Here is a 19,031-nt window from a genome sequence, read left to right as displayed (position 1 = left end):
TTCCAAATTGCATGATTTACAGGGCATCCTTTGCTTTTGTCAAAGAAAATGGTGATTAATAAAGACAATACAGATAGATTCATGGTCTCAGCATTCTAGTTAAATATGGAATTGTGATAACATGACATACTGGAATAACTTAGGGTTGGATCCAGGATCTGCCTTCCATGCATGGAATGGCTCTGCTCACAGAAGCTTCCTCTGCCTGATTTTCAGCAATCCCCTCTCCCCCATGCCATTGCACCACAGCTCACCCCCATTCAGCAGGGTCCCCTGACTCCCTATGTAGCATTTTCAGGGGGCTGGAGGAGCTGCCACAGGGAGAAGGGGACAGAGAAGCCTGCTTCCACCAGCACAGTTGCATGTGACTACATCTGGATACAACCCATAGTATATACATTTCTTAGCAGATGTCTCCACTCACATTGGAATTTCTAAACAGGCCTCAAGGGCAATCATGCATCAAGCACACTGCAGCAATCCCATCAGGAAATTAATGACAGTGGCAAATCCCTCAGGGCAACATACAATTAATGGAAATGTAAACTTCTCAAGATAGTGTACAGAGCTTGTGTCGATTATTTCTTAGCAACACTAAGGCCTGATTTCAGACTATTGTGAACAAGCCTTGGCTTGCCTGTGTTAGATAAAAATAGTCCTTGCTTTCGGTTTAGAAGGAAAGGATGCCAGGCAGGCAGCAGTGGATCCAACACTATTTTATTGAAACGTTTTGCAAAACGGGTGCAGAGCAGTCTGGACCTCGAGACACGTGTGCAAAAGCCTTTTATACCATATTGCTTCTATTGTTCTTACTAGTAACCAATGAAACAGTTAGTACATCGGCTCACCAAGTCAATAGCCAATAAACAGTTAGTATTAGCTTACCAAACTGTTAGTCATGAGCACGTCAGTATGATTTTCTTTTTGCTCTGCCTACATTCTTCGCCACTCGGGCTTTTATGTAACTTGAGACGCCAACAGTTACGGAGTCTCTTTTTCTAACAATTCCCTCCTTTAAGTCTTTATTCATGTCTTAAAGCGTTTAAAACGGAGCCTCTTTATTGGTACAATAAAGCAAGAGCATCTGTTTTGACAGCGGTTTTTATCAGTCGCTGGGATAAGCTTTTAACACAGGGGATAATGCAACAACTAAATAACACTATAACTTTTATCATCACTACAAGCGAAATAAGGATTGAGGCTGCTAGGTGTTTCCATTTTTCAAACCATTTCTCTGACCAGGCAGTCACGGGGTTGTTAATCTTTGAATTCTTGGCTAATTCTTCAGACAAGGCGGTGAGGCCCTGCAAAGCCCTTGTTACCGTGCCATCTGGGGCAGTGTTGTTAGGGATGAAGGTGCAACACCGTCTACCTAGCATGACACAAACCCCTCCTTTTTCTGCTAACATATTAAGAACACGCTGATTTTTCCAAGCCATTTGGCTGGTGGCATTTAGTTGCTCAGCCAATCTCTTTATAGCATCACGGGTATAGTTTATTGAGAGTCTGGCACTTTTTCTTTCCCCATGCGTTAGGGTGCTGGAACAAACGGATCACACAGGTGAGGAGGGAAGGAGTGTCTCATCTCAGTGGAAAGGGCAGCACCTTTGCTACAGATCTCCCTGTGGCACAAACAAAACAGTCAGACTTATTTAAAGACTTGGCTGTATACTTTATCCACTCTAACCACACATTATCAGTTTCCTCTGTTATTGGGATCTCTAACCTGGTTCTCTAGGGACGCCTCTCTTTCTCAGGGATCTGTACCAGAAGTGGTCTGAGGGCTGTAGGTGTGACATTTTGGGGTTTTATCTTAAAGCTGTCAAGCCCAAGTCTTTGAGGTATCACCATTTATGTTAATATTTTTTTTTTGACTAACATTACCAACACCACCCACAATACTTGCTTCATATTACAAGTTTTTTGTAATTCGATCACGAGCTTCTCTCAGATGTTGTGACTTGTATATTACAGGTGATTGTGGCTCCTGGATGGCTTCTTCACCTGTGTCCCTGGCAGCTTCCGGAGGGGTGCCAGGGAGCAGAGGACTGTTGCCCGTGTCCTTCTGTTCTTTCCAGGTGACAGAAGGAAGCAAGGGTCGCCTAAATGGCTTTATCTAGCTGCAATGTGTCCATTTGCTAGAACCCACAAGCTTTACACACGAGTGGCTGGTTGGTCTTACCAAATAAGGCCCCTCCCGCCCTTCCTTTAAAGCTTCTTTATTCTACCTTTTCAGCAACACCTCGTCTCCCGTCTGGAAGAGATGGATAGGTGCATCTAACGGCAGTCTCTGTAACGGAACGGAATAAGCTCGTAGCTGTGAAAGAACAGACTGTAGAGAAGTCAACTGATCTCTTAGCATCTGATCACCCACCTCCCACTTGACTTCCTCCCTCTTTCTGCAGTGTACCCGAGGCGGGAACCCAAACATCAGTTCGAAGGGGGACAATTTTATGTCCTTTCTTGGCATCTTTCGAAGCTTCGTTAAAGCTATTGGCAGAGCCTCAACCTAAGTGAGCTTCACCCCTTGTTGGAGTTTGGTTAAAGTCTCCTTGAGGCTCTGATTGATTCTTTCAACCTGTCCACTTGCCTGGGGCCTCCAGGGGCAATGTAAATGCCACTCTACTCCCAGAGCTTGTGCCATCCCCAGTGTAATAACTGAGGTGAAATGTGAGCCCTGATCGGACTCTATAACTTCGGGCAGGGAGAACCGGGGCACCACCTCCTGTAACAATTTAGCAACAACAGTTTTAGCTTGGCAGTTTCTACATGGAAACGCCTCTACTCACCCTGTCATTTGTCATACTATTACAAGCAAATACCTGTAACCCCTACATGGTGGCATCTCAGCAAAATCAATTTGCACCCTCTGGAAAGGATAGTAGGCCTATGGTCGCCCTCCTTTTGGAGGAGGGGGGAGCCCTGGGAGGGTTGGTCTTCTGGCAGACTTTATAGGTTGCGGCCAGTCGGTGGGCACATACAGTTATGCTAGGGGAGACAAACAGCCTCTTGCAATAGTCAATCATGGCTGATGCTCCAGGGTGTCTAAGAGAATGGTGAACTTGTTTTAGAACAACCCTCTGCAGGCTCTGTGGAAGAAGCAGTCTTCCATCTGTCATCTGGATCCATCTGTCATCGCAGGGACTTATTCCGTGTTCTTGTGCCATCCGTAACTCAGCAGGGGAGTATGTGGGGCGCTCTTTTCTTTTGGGTAGAATGAGGAATGTTCCTTGGATTCCCTCTTTGGCTGCTCTTTTTGCGGCCTCATCTGCCTTCTGGTTTCCCTGTCTCCATTTTTCCTCTTTTTCTTTCCCATGGGCTCGGACGTGGACAACAGCTACTTGTGAGGGTAGCTGGAGGGCATCTAGAAGATCCACTATTAGGCCGCCATTAGCCACTGGAGGTCTGTTTGCTGTAAGGAATCCCTTCTCTTTCTACAGTTGCCCATGAGCATGCACAACGGCGAAGGCATTTTTGCTATCGGCATACTCGCTTCCTTTTGCTTGCCTGCAGGGCTCTTGTTAAGGCTACCAACTTAGCGGATTGGGCGGAGAAATGAGGAGGCAACCTTTCTTTGTGCACATTTTTGTCTAGAGGGCCGCTCTTGTGTAGCTCCTTCTATCTAGCATATAGCTAGACCCATCTACAAACAGATCTCTGGCTCCCTCTATTGGTTCATCCTCAAGGTCCGGTCGGCCTTTGGTGTCTAGGTCTAATACTTCAAGGCAGTCATGATCTGGGAGTCCTGATCCATTTGTGCCCAGTAATGTTGGCAGTAGTGTGGTGATATTAAAGCTAGAGCAAGCCTTAAAAGTGAGGTTTTCGTTTGTTAGTAAACCTATTTCATATCGGGAATGCCGGGCTGGGTTGAGAAATTTGCTTCCTCCTCCTGATCTCAAAATTTGCGGCACTCTTGTTGTTGTTCAGTCGTTCAGTCGTGTCCGACTCTTCGTGACCCCATGGACCATAGCACGCCAGGCCTTCCTGTCCTGCGCTCTCTCCCGGAGCGTGCTCAAGTTCATATTCATTGCATCGGTGATGCTATCTAGCCATCTCATCCTCTGCCGTCCCCTTCTCCTTTTGCCTTCAATCTTTCCCAGCATCAGGGTCTTTTCCAGGGAGTTTTCTCTTCGCATTAGGTGGCCAAAATATTGGAGCTTCAGCTTCATTATCTGTCCTTCCATTGTCATTCTCTCGGCTTTGGTACAGATCAGAGCTGCTGCCGCTACTGCTCTTAGGCAACTTGGCCATCTTCATGCTACGACATCTAGGACTTTGGAATAATATCCCACTGGTCTCCAAGAGGGCCTTTTTCGCTGGCAAAGCACTCCTCAAGCTATGCCCTTATTTTCACGCACATAAAGTCTAAATGGCCGGCTGGGATTTGGTATGGCCAGTGCGGGTGGTGACACAAGAGCAGCTTTAAGACTGAGGAAAGACTTACTTATTCTTTCTGCAGCGCCTCATGCAGCGGCCGCGCTGTCTCCCCACAGTTTGCTATCCATAGTCGGCAGAATCCGGTCAACTCCAGGTAGGCCCTCAATTCGTGGGGGGACTTAGGGACAGGAGTGCCACGGATGACTCCGACTCTTTCTTGCCCTAGGCTCCGAGTCCCTTTAGTTAAGTGGTGGCCTAGGAATTTTACAGTTGGTTGGGCCAACTGTACTTTTTCTTTTGACACTTTATAACCCCCCCTAGATGGTTGACTCTGTTTTCTATTAGGCTCTAGTCTTCAGTGGCCTCTGGGGTGGATTTTTCTGCAACCTTTAAAAGGGCCATTTGGTAGTTACTACTCTGCTGTTTAGGGAGCCGTATCTCCATCCTTCCATCAGGAGTAAAAGCAATCTCAATTTGGAGTTTAGTCAATGAGTCCCTCCCTAGCAATGCCACCAGACAGGAGGGGGTACAGACAAATGCATGTTCTAGGTGTGTTTTTCCAACCTTGGTGAACAGGGGACGAGAGAGGGGCACTTGGGTTGCCCTTCCCTCGACCCCCATTATGGTGGTGAACCCCCCCACCTCCCGTTGGGAGCTCACTGAGGGGGAGGACGGACGGGGCGGCCCCTGTGTCTACAAGGGCTTTGTAGGAGCGGCCCCCAACCTTTATTTTGACCATGGGGTCCCGTCTTGCCTCAGAGATGGCTAAGAGGGGGCCGGGCCCCGGTCTGTCTTAATCTCTTTCCTGTTCATACAGAACTCTCTGCGCTCCTCCCGTATTTTCCCCTCTCTCTTTCTGCTTCAAAGCCTCACAGTCACGCTTCCAGTGTCCCATTTTCTTACAAAAGGCACATTGATCTTTCCCCAGGGGAGATCCTTTCCTTCCCCCTTTCCTCCCCTTTCTAGCTCCCTCTTTGTCAGGTTTAAGAACCGCAGCAAGGAGCTTGGCCTGCTTCTTGTCTTTTTCTTTTTCTCGCCTCTCATAAACCTTTTGAGCTACTTCAACTAAAACTCCTAGGTCAGCTGCCAAGCCTCCTTCAACTTTTTGCAACTTTTTTCTGATGTCTTGGCAGCTATTTCCCACGAACTGAGTCGTGAGGATCCTTAAATTATTTGGATCATTCAAGTCAATGTCAGTATATTTGGTGAAGGCTTCCCTTAGCTTTCGGAGGAACACAGCAGGAGGCTCGTTTTTGTCTTGTTTTAAAGTCAGAACTTTTTGCAAATTGGGGGCCCTCTGCGCAGCTTGTCTCATGCCTGCTAAAATGAGCCAAAAATACGGCATGCCTCTGCCTTTGTGCAGCGGTGGCTAGTCTCTGATCAGGCTGTCTTAAAGGCAACACTGCTGCTATCTGATCTTCGGTCACAAGGGGGAGCTCCTCCCTAAGCTTGGCGCGCGCCGGCAAGAATAATCGGTTTCTGACTAAGGAAACAAGTGTTTAATAACATCTGTGTGTCGTCCCAGGTAGGATTGTGTGTGAGCCTCACATTTTCTATTAAGGACAACAATGGACTGGGGTCCTCCTCAAAGGAGGGGTTAAATTGTTTCCAATTTTACAAGTCAGATGTCGTGAATGGGACATAAACAAACAACATCCGTTGAGGATATTGGGTGGTAGGGTCGGGGACCTCTCTAATAGGGAAGTTCAATTTTTTCTTAGTTATCACAGGGAGGGCCAAGGACATACATTTAATTACCCATGGGGCGGGCCTGCCGCCGAGGGGTGCACAAGTTGCCCACGAATCAATATAAGGGAACTGGTCCCAACTTCCCCTCTGTGCTACTGTAGTTCGCACATCAGATACCAAGGTTGGGTCAAAAGACCCCTCAGGTGGCCATTTGGGTTCTAATACTGGCCATTCCCGAGTGCAAAAAAAGACAAGACGATCCTTTGTCATCTTAGTTCTATAATCTTGCTTAAAACGTGACCAATTGCGCAAACAACACTCCAAGGGCGTATGGGACTTCTTCGCAGACTTAGATTGGGACCCGCCCATGACGGTGGGAATTTCAGTCAGCAATTCTTGCGCTTCGCCCTCCTCTGACCTAGCCCGTCTCCGGGGTAAGGAAATGCAGATCGGGGCTCCCCACTCGCTTCGCCCGTAGGCGTCTCACACAAGCACAAACACACCACCGTCCCGCGTTTATCCCCTAATGTAAGCTGTTTCACTTACCCCAAAAGCCTCTTCTGTCCCGCCCGCAGCTGCGTCCAGCTGCTTATTGATCCACTGCCGGTGCCTAAAAGGAGTGATCACGTCTCCCTCTTCCTCTGGCGTTGGTCCCCGAGCGCCTCGGCCGCCGCCATCGTGAGGAGAAGGCAGTGTAAACAACCGCCTGTGGCCACTTCTCCTCCATGGCCCCTCGGCTCAGCGCAAAGGGGACGCGCCCCGAAGCAGGATCCGAGTCACGGCACCAAATTGTTAGATAAAAATAGTCCTTGCTTTCGGTTTAGAAGGAAAGGATGCCAGGCAGGCAGCAGTGGATCCAACACTATTTTATTGAAACGTTTTGCAAAACGGGTGCAGAGCAGTCTGGACCTCGAGACACGTGTGCAAAAGCCTTTTATACCATATTGCTTCTATTGTTCTTACTAGTAACCAATGAAACAGTTAGTACATCGGCTCACCAAGTCAATAGCCAATAAACAGTTAGTATTAGCTTACCAAACTGTTAGTCATGAGCACGTCAGTATGATTTTCTTTTTGCTCTGCCTACATTCTTCGCCACTCGGGCTTTTATGTAACTTGAGACGCCAACAGTTACGGAGTCTCTTTTTCTAACACCTGGAGCTCACACTTTCCCCCTCCCCTTTCCTCTTCATGCAAGAGGAGGAGAGTGAAAAGCTTCTGCTTTTACTTTTACTGAACCATAGTGTCCTGTTATGTACAGCGTTGGGGAACTGTGGTTTAGTCTAACTCCTAGGTACTTAACAAACCGAGGTCAAATCATGAGAGTTAGAATAAACCACTATCCCCTACGTTTGTATATAACGGGACACTGCTGTTTAGTCTACAGTGAAAGCTGAAGCTTTCACTCTCCTTCTCTCATGCACAAAGGAAGGGAACAAGGTAGCATGGAAACATGAAACTCACCATGGCTCATCTAAACCAACTCACAATGTCTAAATATAAATTGGTTAATGAACATAAAAAGCAATGGAAAACTTTCATATTTTTATTTTGAAAAAGGCAGTGAGGAGGTTTTTTACCTTTAAAGGCAGTATAGAAGTATTATAAATACATAAATGAATACCCCCCATTTGCTAGATAATTTCCTTTATATTGAAGTTGCTTTTCCAACCCACCAATATTACTGTTTCTTGTTTGTTTCTTGTTTGTTTGTTTGTTTGCTTGCTTGCTTGCTTGCTTGCTTGATTGATTGACTGATTTATATCCTGCCTTTCCTCACAAGAGCCCAGGGCAGCCAATGACCTATATAAAAACAAGACCTGTATAATTCCTGCATAAAGACCTTCTTAGGCAATTGTATACAGCTGCAAAGATATGTGTAACTTGTAACTGGAAGTCTCCAAAGCAACCAATCCAAGAGCAGTGGATTAATAAAATTTGGGAGACTGAGTATGTATAAACTCAGAATGATATTATGACATCATGGTTTCCATTCATTTCCTTGCTGAGGCACTTCAAACTTTTTATAAAGTTCCAACAAAGTACAGTTGCCTGTATTTTTTCTGATTACTATGCACAAAAACACAAAATAGCATACACCCGCACACACTTCTTTCATATGCTGCAGAACTTGGATTGTTACTTTCATTAGAAATTGAGCTCCTACTTAGATTTATAATTAGTGAATTCCTTTGTTTCTTTAGTGATTATGATCTATTGTTATGCACATTCTTCTTTTTGTTGCCTTTATTTTGTCAACCTTGTTTCAAAATAAAATTAAATTTTATGATTATAAAAAAAGACTGCATATAAAAATGATTAAAATCATAATTCTAAAATCCCAAATACATAGTAGAATACCATAAAAACATCAATTCAAACACCAAAAAAGCCCACAACCAGATAGAGCACTTGCCTATACCTCAAAAGCTTACACTAGTGAAAATGCCTTTAACTAGTGTCTAAATTACAGCAGTGTGGGGGACAACTGAATCTCTAGCAGACCACAGCTGGGGTGCCACCGCCGAGAAGTCCCTGCCATATGTGGTAGTCCCACATGCCACACTCCTCAAGGGCACCACAAGCAAAGCCTCCCTGGCTGACCTTAAATCCCTGCTTGGTCAATACAGGGGAAGGGAGGCCTTCAAGTCCCTGGGTTCTGAGCCACTTAAGGCTTTGTACACTTGTCCTAAAACCTTGAATTGGGCCTAGTAGCTCACTGACAACCAGTGCAGAAATTTTAAAGTTGGTGCGATATGCTCACATCTCGCTGCCCCGTCAACACATGAGCAGCAGCATTCTGCACCAGCTGCAGCTTTCTGGACAGTCTTCAAGGGAAGGCACAAGAGACTGAAATAGTCCAGCTGCAAAGTTATCAGAGCATGGACTACTGTTGTCAGGTTATCGAAGTCTAGGAACAGCCATAGCTGGGGAATCAACTATAACTGGCCATAAGCACTCCTTGCCACTGAGGCCACCTCAGCCTCCAGTGACACCTTTGAATCAAGGAGCACTCTCAGACTGTGTACCTGCTCCATTGCGGGAGGGGCGGTGCTACCCAATCCAAAACAAGGCCATCTACCTAATTCCCAGACCCAGGAACTGCATACTCACAGATCTTCTATCTGCAGGTAGCAACCCTGTACGTAGGCATGGAATCCCTCCTACTCCCAACCCACTGAGCTGTTCCAGGAGAATACCATGATCAACAGTACTGAAAGCTGCCAAGAGGTCAAGGAAAATCAACTCCCCCATCCCTCTCCCAAAGACTATAGTCAACCAGAACAACCAGGGCTGTTTCAGTAACGTGTCCAGGCCTGAAGCCAGACTGAAATTGCTGTAGATTATCTGCCTGATCCAGGAATGTCTGCAGCTGGTCGAACACCACCCTCTCGATCACCATGCCCAGAAATGGGATATTTGCAACTGGGTGGTAATGATCTAAAACCACCCTATCCAGGGAGTACCTCTTAAGGGATGAACCACCACTTCTTTCAAAGAGATAAGCATAATACCCCTCCCCTGCCCTGGTAACGAGGCATGCACCACTCCCTGGACCCACCCTATCAACCCATCCCTGCTAGTTTTCACAAGCCAGGAGGGGCAGGGATCAAGAGGGCATGTGGTCCCTCCCTTTTACAGTACGTGCATACTGTCTTTCAACCCTATCATGGTTCTCAAAGCAGTTTATAATAACTGGATCAGATTTATAGGCAGATGATATTGTTTTCACAATAATAGGTTTGGAATACCAGGTGCTGTTCATGATATTAGACAATTGTAACATGCGGTTTCTGGCTCTGCTTCCCTGAAAGATAGCAGTGGCAAAGGGCAGTACTGGAAGGTGCGGGGGGGGAAGCCCTCTCCTCAGTCCACCAGGTCTCCCTGCTGCCACTACTGCTGTTGCTCTCTGAGATAATATTATTTCTACTATTGCCATACCACAGGAGTAGGCAACTTGTGGCCCTCAGTATTTTTTTGGCCTTCAACTCCCATCATCTCCCAACGCACGCTCTGCTGGCTAGGGCTGATGAGAGTTGTAAGCCAAAACATCTGGCAGGCTACAAGTTGCCCACCCCTACACTAGACTGAATCAAGAGCAAACAAACCACTAAGAGGTTCATCACACGAGGCTGAACTCCCACATCCTTATCGGGGCTTTCTGCTTCTGGATTCTTTGTGGGATTACAACCAGCTCCTTTACACAGGCAGACACGTGGTTTGAATCGAGGAAAGTCCTTCCTCAGCAAGTTCTGTATGTTTCATTTTATAGCCACCTGATGCTGCTGTGATAATAGTGCTTTGCTGGTTGTAATCCACACAGCCCATAGAACAGATTAACGTCCGTTCTTGCTTTATCTCCCATCTTTTTGAAAAGGGGGAAAGCGTGGGAGACGTCCTCGAGTTGACAACGTTGTGTAAAGGACCCACAAACTTCTGTGAGTGGCCAATCACGAATGTGCAATAAATTGCTTGTGTAGAAATGCTCTAATTGGCAGTTGCCACAACATTTTAAATACTGGAAAATGTCCTTTTTGCAAAATATTTGCAAAATATTAGGTGATCAGATTTTGATGCAGGGTCGCAGAGGATGAGATGGCTAGATAGCATCACGGATGCAATGAATATGAACTTGAGCACACTCCAGGAGAGAGTGCAGGACAGGAAGGCCTGGCGTGCTATGGTCCATGGGGTCACGAAGAGTCGGACACGACTGAACAACAACAACTGTTACCATCAGACCCCTCCCTTTGAATTAACAAGCTTTGGAACTGACAATTGAACTGGAATCTCTTGTTCTGACCCTGTAATAAACTGTACATGTTTATATCATCAAGAACTTCTAAAAGTAAACATCAGCAGGTGTGTGTAGTCCTTTTTAGGATCAGTGCCTTTCTGAGATGGCCTGTTCTCTATTTTTTTTTAAAGGAGGAAATAGATTACAGCCATTTAATTAATGACATGAAACATTAAGACCTTATCTATTCTGCAAAATTCCCTGGCAAGGAAGATAAGTAAAGGAAACAGCAGGGCAACTGAAGGAGTGAGATTTTCCCATATTCTTTAAACAAACAATGATCAGAATAAGATTGCAAAGGGCGGGCAATTGTTTTTAAGCAAGGCACTCAGATCTGTTTTTCGCATAAGCCAATTTGAAAAAAAGAGAAATAATGATTCCTATAAGAGCCCCTTTGAAGGTCAAACACTTTCAAAGCCACGTCATGACTTATTTCATTAGTGATATTCACAAGATGGGGCTAGAAATGCATGGCTGTAGTATTACTAGATGTAATAGATGAAATGTTGCATATGTCAGATTTACATGACTGCTTTGTTTTCAACCTTTGCATTTAGTATACTGTAGGGTAGTGCAGCATAGCATATCATAGCATAGTCAGATAATATTTTTTGTCACCCAGATTTTACAAATTTGCTTTACCAGATGCATTACAAAACTGAGTGTCACTGTGGTCATGTGGAGAGGGTGTGGGCTTGGACCAGAGTACAAATCTACTTCAGCTGTAGATTCACTGGGTGACCTTAGGGTGGCACCTATGTATTCCTTTATTCCTGTGTATTAAGCAGGAGTTCAAATAGATGAAATTTTTCCCATGACTGCATCTCTATGGGGGGGGGGGGATCTGCACCTGTTGGATATCTTGGATATCTGCTTGTTGTGAAACTTTAAAAGGTCCTGGTACCATGCAATTAAAAGTGGCAAGTCTTGGAAGCCTCAGGCAAATCACTGTCTTTGTTACATGTTCTGCATCTGTAAACAGACAGTGTTCTATGTGAGGGGTGGGCAGAAGGTAGATCTGGGATGCTTCCAGACAAGGCTTTTATCGCACTATTGCCCTGCCTCATTCACGGAAAGTTATGGGGGGTCCATACGATGCTGTCTTCCACTAGTAGCCCTCACGTATTTTCCCACCCCTTCTTTCACCTTTCTTCTTACCGCAGAAAATCCGTTAAAAAGAAAAAGCAGAAGAGCTACACAATGCCTTTGGGTTGTTAGTGGTAGGACCCCTCGTTCTGGAAGCACCCCCAGATCTACTGCTAGGTCTCAGGGTGATATGCAGTAGATCAGCAAGGATTGCTAACCCCAATTATTTAACAATAACAAATTTATACTGTTGAAATGAAGAAAGCTTGGGGTAACCAGGAGTTATTTTTTGTGTGAAGGGGCTGTGAGTTCTGTTCAACTGTGATACCTGAAACAAATTCCTAGGCTTAACATTCTTTAAATCTAAGTGTGTGTGTGTGTGTGTGTGTGTGTGTGTGTTTGCATCAGGCTGCGGTTGGTGGATTGTAGGATTCTAGTGAAACAAAGTAGATTTTGCAAGCCTAAAGTCTGCTCACTCCTGTTCTACCTCACAGGCTTCTTACAGGTACAAACTTCAAAAATAAGTTTATACAGTAAGGTATGTATAACATTCCTTATACATACGTAGGTATACGTAACATACCTACGTATAACACAAAATATAGATAACCGTGGCTAGACTCTCCCTGTCAAGAAGAGCTTGCAGCTATAGAGGTCACCTTATGTCTAAAGACAAGGCTGGATTAAGAAGCATGCCCAAGCTGAGAATCTGTTCCTTAAGGAGGAGAGTACCTCCATTCAGAACTGGTTGAATACCATTTTCCTGAACTAGAGAACCATCTATCCATGGGGCCTCCAGCGTAGTCAGGTGCCGGTTCAGCACTTCCACAACCTCACATTTGTTTTTCTCATTTTTTATACATGAAAAAGATACTCAAAACAACATAGAGTAAAATCAATAAACCTCACTAAAACACATTAAGATCCTTTTAATGGAAAAAGGAAATTGCTCCTCCATTGACTGCATAGTTGCGTAGGATTTGGGGTACAACTGTGCTTGTTCTGCATGCCTGTGAAGGTAGGATGTACGAAAATCACTTTATAGAACAGTGGTTGTTACTTGAGATGTTTAAGAATTTAAAATGTCAGGATAAAGGCAGGCACTGTTTTCCATTATTTAAAAAGATCTCTACCGAAAGCAATCAAGTCTTCAGTTCCTGATAGGCGGTATTAAGAAACACATAAATCTGGATTTAGGGTCACTGAAATTTACACAAATATATACTGTTTCATCTTTTTTTTTATCATGGGTGTAATGGGTGTTGCTTACTCACTGTGAAAAATAAGTGTTGGCAATAAACAGCCAATATCAGCTTCCACAAGGGTTCTTTAAGCACAAATCATATTTCATATTTTGTAATATTTAAACTGGTAATCAGAAAAGATTAACAGAGACCTTTTCCAACATATTTCTTATATGCCCAAATTCATCCTCCAAAAGCCTGGAGCATCTGATTAGGGTTTCTTGTAGAAGTATTGAAAACAGTGTGGGGTGGGTTCAAGGATGCAGTAAGCCACAAGATATGCCTGGGGTTGCAGTCAGATCAGTGGATCCAGGTTGTGTGGGCCTAGTGTGCACAGGTCCAGATTGCAACTCATTACTTTCTGAAAATTCTCCAGAAAGTGGGCTGAGGAAGTACTAATAGCCAAATAAATATTGAACGAATTCCAAGAGCAACTCAACATAATTCAAACCAATCATTTCTTGACTTTAGCCTACAAAATCCATCCACTGATGCATCCATTCCTATTAACGAAAATATAATACAAGGTATGTTAATTATGTGTACAGCCAGGCCAAAGTTAAGCATGTTTAAGTTCCACTGCCATCAGAGATAAAGTTAAGAATGAACTTAAGGAACAAACTACATATTACAGTCACATGGAACGTTCGCCCAAAAGTCCCTTCTCTATTGTAAAGAGCCCTTGGGAGGCTGAGCATAGCAACACAAAAGGGGTGGAGGAAAGGGGTGATTAACCCTTCCCCTGACAGCCATCGTCCCCTGAAACTCTTCCCATCCAGTTGTTTTAGACCTGTCTTTGAGAGGTAAACATTGATATAGAATCTCACAAGTTAAAGGCACAATCCTATGCATGTTTAGACAGAAAAATATCCTACAACTCCCAGCATTCTCCAGCCAGCAGTGCTGTCTGGGAATGCTGGAAGTTGTAGGACTTTTTCTGTCTAAATATGCAAAGGATTGCACCCTAAATCAGCTAGCAAGTGGGAAAGTTGCAGTGGAAACTCAGCTTCAGCTACACCAGCTGCGCCCCATCCTAGATCAAGCAAATCCAGCCACTGACTACCACACATGCCTTGGTCACATCCAGATTAGATTATGGTAATGCTCTCTATATGGGTTTGCCGCTGAAAAACGTTTAGAAACTCCAGCTGGTGCAAGAGGCAGTGGCCAGATTAATCTCTGGAGCCTGCTTTTCTAAGCACATCACTCCAATTTGGTTGCTTCCAGAAGAAGCTTTTATTCTGCCATTGCCCTGCCAAATTCATGGAATTTTACAGGGTCTCCAGATGACATTGGGGCTGTTCACACAACATGCTAACCCATACTCACTGATAGGGTGTCGGTTGTTTGAACCGTGGGTTGTTTGTTGAACGGTGGGCTAGCTTGTTGTCTGAACACAGCCAAGGTAGCTTGTTAACCATTCAGGGTGGCTTATTTTCTTGAACAAGCCACCTTGAGAACCCATGGTTTGTTGTTGGGTTGTTCAGGGTGGTTAACAAGCCACACTGCATGATTAAAAAGCCACCCTGGCTGCATTCAGACAACACGCTAATCCATGGTTCAACAACCCACGGTTCAAAACAACCCACACTCAACCACTGAGTGTGGGTTAGCGTGTTGTGTGAACAGCCTGATTGTCTTCCACTCGTAACTCTCCCATGTTTTCCCACTGCTTATTCTGCTTTTTCTTACCACAGAAAATCTATTAAGGAGAAAAAGATAGCTGCACAATGCCTTCTAACTGGTAGCACTTGGAGCCCTCCGTCTCGAGCACCTTTTGTTTCATCTGCACTGACTTCCAGCTCATTTCCAGGTGCAATTCAAAGTGCTGGTTCTTACCTATTATAGCATACATGATACGGGACAAGGATATTTGAAGGGCAATCTCCTCCTATACTGTACTCAACATGAGAGGTCTTGCTCTGCATCCCACAATCCTCAGAAGTATGGTGAGTTGCAGCACCCAGGCTAGGCCAGTCCAGCTGGCACCCTCTCTTTTAAGCTTTAGGTAAACTATCAAGACCTTCAGGCAAACTATTAAGACATTTTTTAATCTTGCCTAGTTTATAGTTTGTGAAAAATCTTCATCTCCCCTCGCTGCTTTTGGGTGCTTCCAGATGTGGCTTTTATTCCACCATCATCCTGCCTCATTCACAGAATGCTATGGGAGTGGGAGTGTCCAGACGACATTGTCTTCCATTTATAACCCTCCCATGTTTTCCCACTGCTTCTTCCTTTTTTTCTCTTATTACAGAAAATCTGTTAGGGAAGAATGTAAGTACGGGTGTGCAAAACACCCTGTTCCAGCCGGCAGTCCGCAGTGGGGGGGAAGGCAATCCGTCCCTCCCCCCCGGAATCCTCCCTGGCTGCAGCCGGACTTCCGGACGCTGCCAGGCTGCAGCTGCAAATGGCAGCCGCTATGCCATTTGCGTCCCTGTCTTTTGCCATGATAGGCTACGTAGATACTTACGTAGCCTATCACGGCTTGGCAGGGACGCAAATGACGGCCAGCATAGTGGCCGCCATTTGCGGCCACTGCCCAGCAGCGGCCGGAAGACGACCCGGAGCCGCCAACAGAAACGCCAATGGAGACGCCGACGCCAGGTAAGTCCGTTCCGGGGGTGATTTCAGCGGGTGGCAGGGGAGTAGTCCATTCCACCACAGACTCCGGGGGGGCGGATTCTAAAAAATCCAGCCTCACTGGAGTCCATGGTGGAATTCTCCACCATCCCTAAATGTAAGAACCTAAGAAGAGCCATGCCTATCTAGTCCAGCACTCTGTTCACACAGTGGTCAACCAGAGGGCATGTAGCGCAATGGTAGAACATGTGCTTTGCATGCAGAAGGTCCCAGGTTCAAACCCTGCCAACTCCAGGTAGGGCTGGTAAGGAATCCTGCCTAAAACCCTGGACAGCCTCTGCCAGTCATTGTCAACAATACTGAGCTAGATGGACCAATGGTCTGACAGTATAAGGCAGCTTCCTATGTTCCTAATCCCACGAGTAGTATATGTTTGCAATACCACCCTTCTGCTCATGTTCTCCAGCAACTGGTGTACATAGGCATACTGCCTCCGATACTGGAGGTAGCATATGGCCACCATGACCAGTAGCCATAGCTAGCTGTGTCCTCCACAAATTTGTCTAATCCTCTTTTAAAGCCATCCAGTTTGGTGACCGCTACAACTCATGGTAGCAAATTTCGTAGTTTTAACTATGGAATTAGCTGCACCATACTCACTAATGATTAGCCCTAGGACCCCTCCATCTCGAAGTACTCTGTGTTTTGGAGTTTTAATTCTGTTTCAGTTTTATTGTATTTTAACTGATTTTTATTGTATTTTTCTTTTTGTTTTATGTGAGCTGATTTGGGGGTCAGTATATCATATATTTAATAAATAAATAAGAAACAGTTGTCAAGGGAAGCCTAAGAACTCTTCCCCACCACTGCCTTCCCTGTAGCAAGAGCACTTTGCAATGGACATGGGGCTATCATGCTAATGTTAGAGACAGCAGCAGTGTAATGTAAATTTTTGCCATAATGCTCACATTTTAACCACTGGTGCTTAAATATGCTTAATTTTGGCTGGATTGTGCCCAATATTTTTGTGTAATTTTTGTAATGTACCTGTGGCTTGCCAGCTCATGTTTTCAACTTCCTCAGTGCAGATTGTTCAGTGCCGAACTGATTACACAATTTAATTTTACACCAAATACAAAGGCATTCCTAGTGCAAAGGAACTGTTGCTTAGGGGCCTAGTTTTTTTTTGTAATAAGTCTACAGCGAAAAATAAAATCCTTGATTGGTTGGTTCAGTTCTGCTATTAACAAAATAAGTCACCACTGAATCATCGACCGTAGATAACAAGAGAATTAAATCCCATTTCTGGCCATGAATACATTGTAAGAATCTTTCCCAAACCAAATTGGCTCTGACCAAGAATAATGTTTGCACCTTATCTTCTTTTCCCTACATAATTCCTCAGTTGGATAGCAACACTAGAAGTGATTCTATTAATACTGGTAGTTGCTGTATGTGAGCAGCAAATTCCTTCCTCCTTATCTCAATTTGTCTTATAAACAAGCAAATATAAAATGTTTTTAGTTTGTTCTATTTTTTATAGTTGCACTGTGAACTTTTGAAAGGCCTTTTGATGTACAGGGCAGTTAGATAAATTAATTATATGGGTGTTATTATTAGGCTGACCATACGTACCGTTTTAAACAGGACAGTACTGTTTCTTTCATATTTCCCGACCGTCCCATCGTTTTAATATAAATGTCAATTTTGTCCCGTTTTTAATTTTTTGTAAAAAAAAAAACTAAACACATTTATCATAAGGCTCTATGCTAATCAATGCGTGCAGTAAAACTACTAGTGTGACGAAAGAGGAAGTTCCATTTCCTTTATCCAGTCAGACAAGGCCAGGCTTCCTGAGCTAGTGACGATCAGACGCCGCCCCCTTGCTTGTCTGCAGTGGTGGGGAATTCAAGAGGCATCGCTAAGCCCCATTCAGCGTGTGGGAGCCAGGAGGGTGACTCTTACTGTTATTTCTACCATCATTCTGCCCATAGAGATTCTTTCTGCCCTACATTCAGTTTGATTCGGACTTTTCAGACTCATAGTTCGGTTCAACAGGCTATTAGCTATTTTTTTATTACAGCGGAACTCTCCAGTGGGACATTAGCATATACTGGCTTGTGATAGCAGTCAGGGTGTTCATTCCTTTTTTTTTTCTTTTTGGTGTATGTTTATGATTTTTTGCAGTCCGGCCACTGCAGTCCTGCATTAGAGCGTTCAGTGTGGTATGCCATACAGATTTGTTTACTGCTCATGTGATATTTTATAAGTATTTTATATATGTATATTTATGAGTGGTTTTTTTGTGTGTATATGCAATAAATTAGTGTTATTCATTTGCGCCCCTTTCCATGTTCTTTTGCAGTGAGTTTAGGTTGTTTTTCATGAATACGGAATATTACATAACCCAGTCCCGTTTTTGTCATCCCAATATCCCATTTTTGTCTCAAGGAAATATGGTCAGCCTACTTATCCCATTGAATGTGTGCCTGAGATCTGTGTATTGTATTTATGTATTTTTAATACTTATATACTGCTTAATATAATAAAATCTCATAAATATACCTATAAATAACACAAATGTTGCCTTGCCTGGAACGCTATATGGTGCTAGCTTGGGAGAGCAGGGAAAAACATGGAGAGGAACAAGACAGGTAGGCTATAGGGACCATTAACCCCTACAGTGGTGGTGCAGGGGGGGGGGGGACTGTTAACCCTTGTACTGCTGCTTGCTTGCTTTTTCTCTTTATCCCAACTTCCTCTCTGCTAGATAACCCACCAACCCCTCCGCCCCTAGACACTTCTTCAGAATACAACACAGAGAAAGTAGTTTGTGGCAGAGCCCGCCTATTGAAAGCAAGGGGGCAGGGGGAGAAGAAGAAACACACAGGCAAACTAAGGCAGCAGGCAATTAAAAGTCAATGACTGCAAGAGAGAGAGTGAGTTTGGGTTACATAATCACAGCATACTAAATTCACAGAACCAACATAGCAGGCTTTTTTTTCAAGCAGCTTAAAAAAAATCCCAGTTCATCCAGAGTATGTCACAACACAGAAAAAGGCATTTGTAGACAAGCCCACTTCTCCACCCCTTCATGGATCACTGCCTTGTTGTGGTGAAGGGGCTTGCATAACTCAGTGAAGCCATAAGCTATGCCGTGCAGGGCCACCCAAGATGGACAGGTCATGGCGGAGAGTTCTGACAAAATGTGGTCCACTGGAGAAGAAAATGGCAACCCACCCCAGTATTCTTGCCAA

General features: G+C 44.6%; 1 long non-coding RNA gene across 1 annotated transcript; it reads right to left on the bottom strand.

Moving 5' to 3' along the window:
• Positions 1-697: 697 nt before the first annotated feature.
• On the bottom strand, positions 698-6,976 carry LOC146357232 (uncharacterized). Its single transcript, XR_014789038.1, has 3 exons — positions 6,613-6,976; positions 2,229-2,332; positions 698-1,622 (listed from the first exon to the last, which is right to left on the bottom strand). It is a non-coding gene; the product is annotated as an uncharacterized LOC146357232 (long non-coding RNA).
• Between the last annotated feature and the right edge of the window lie 12,055 nt (positions 6,977-19,031).

This window comes from Heloderma suspectum, chromosome 1, assembly GCF_057233095.1.
Source record: "Heloderma suspectum isolate Gila_16-S chromosome 1, 16-S_ref, whole genome shotgun sequence".
Taxonomy (NCBI): Eukaryota; Metazoa; Chordata; class Lepidosauria; order Squamata; family Helodermatidae; genus Heloderma; species Heloderma suspectum.
This window is presented reverse-complemented; position numbering and strand designations above follow the sequence as displayed.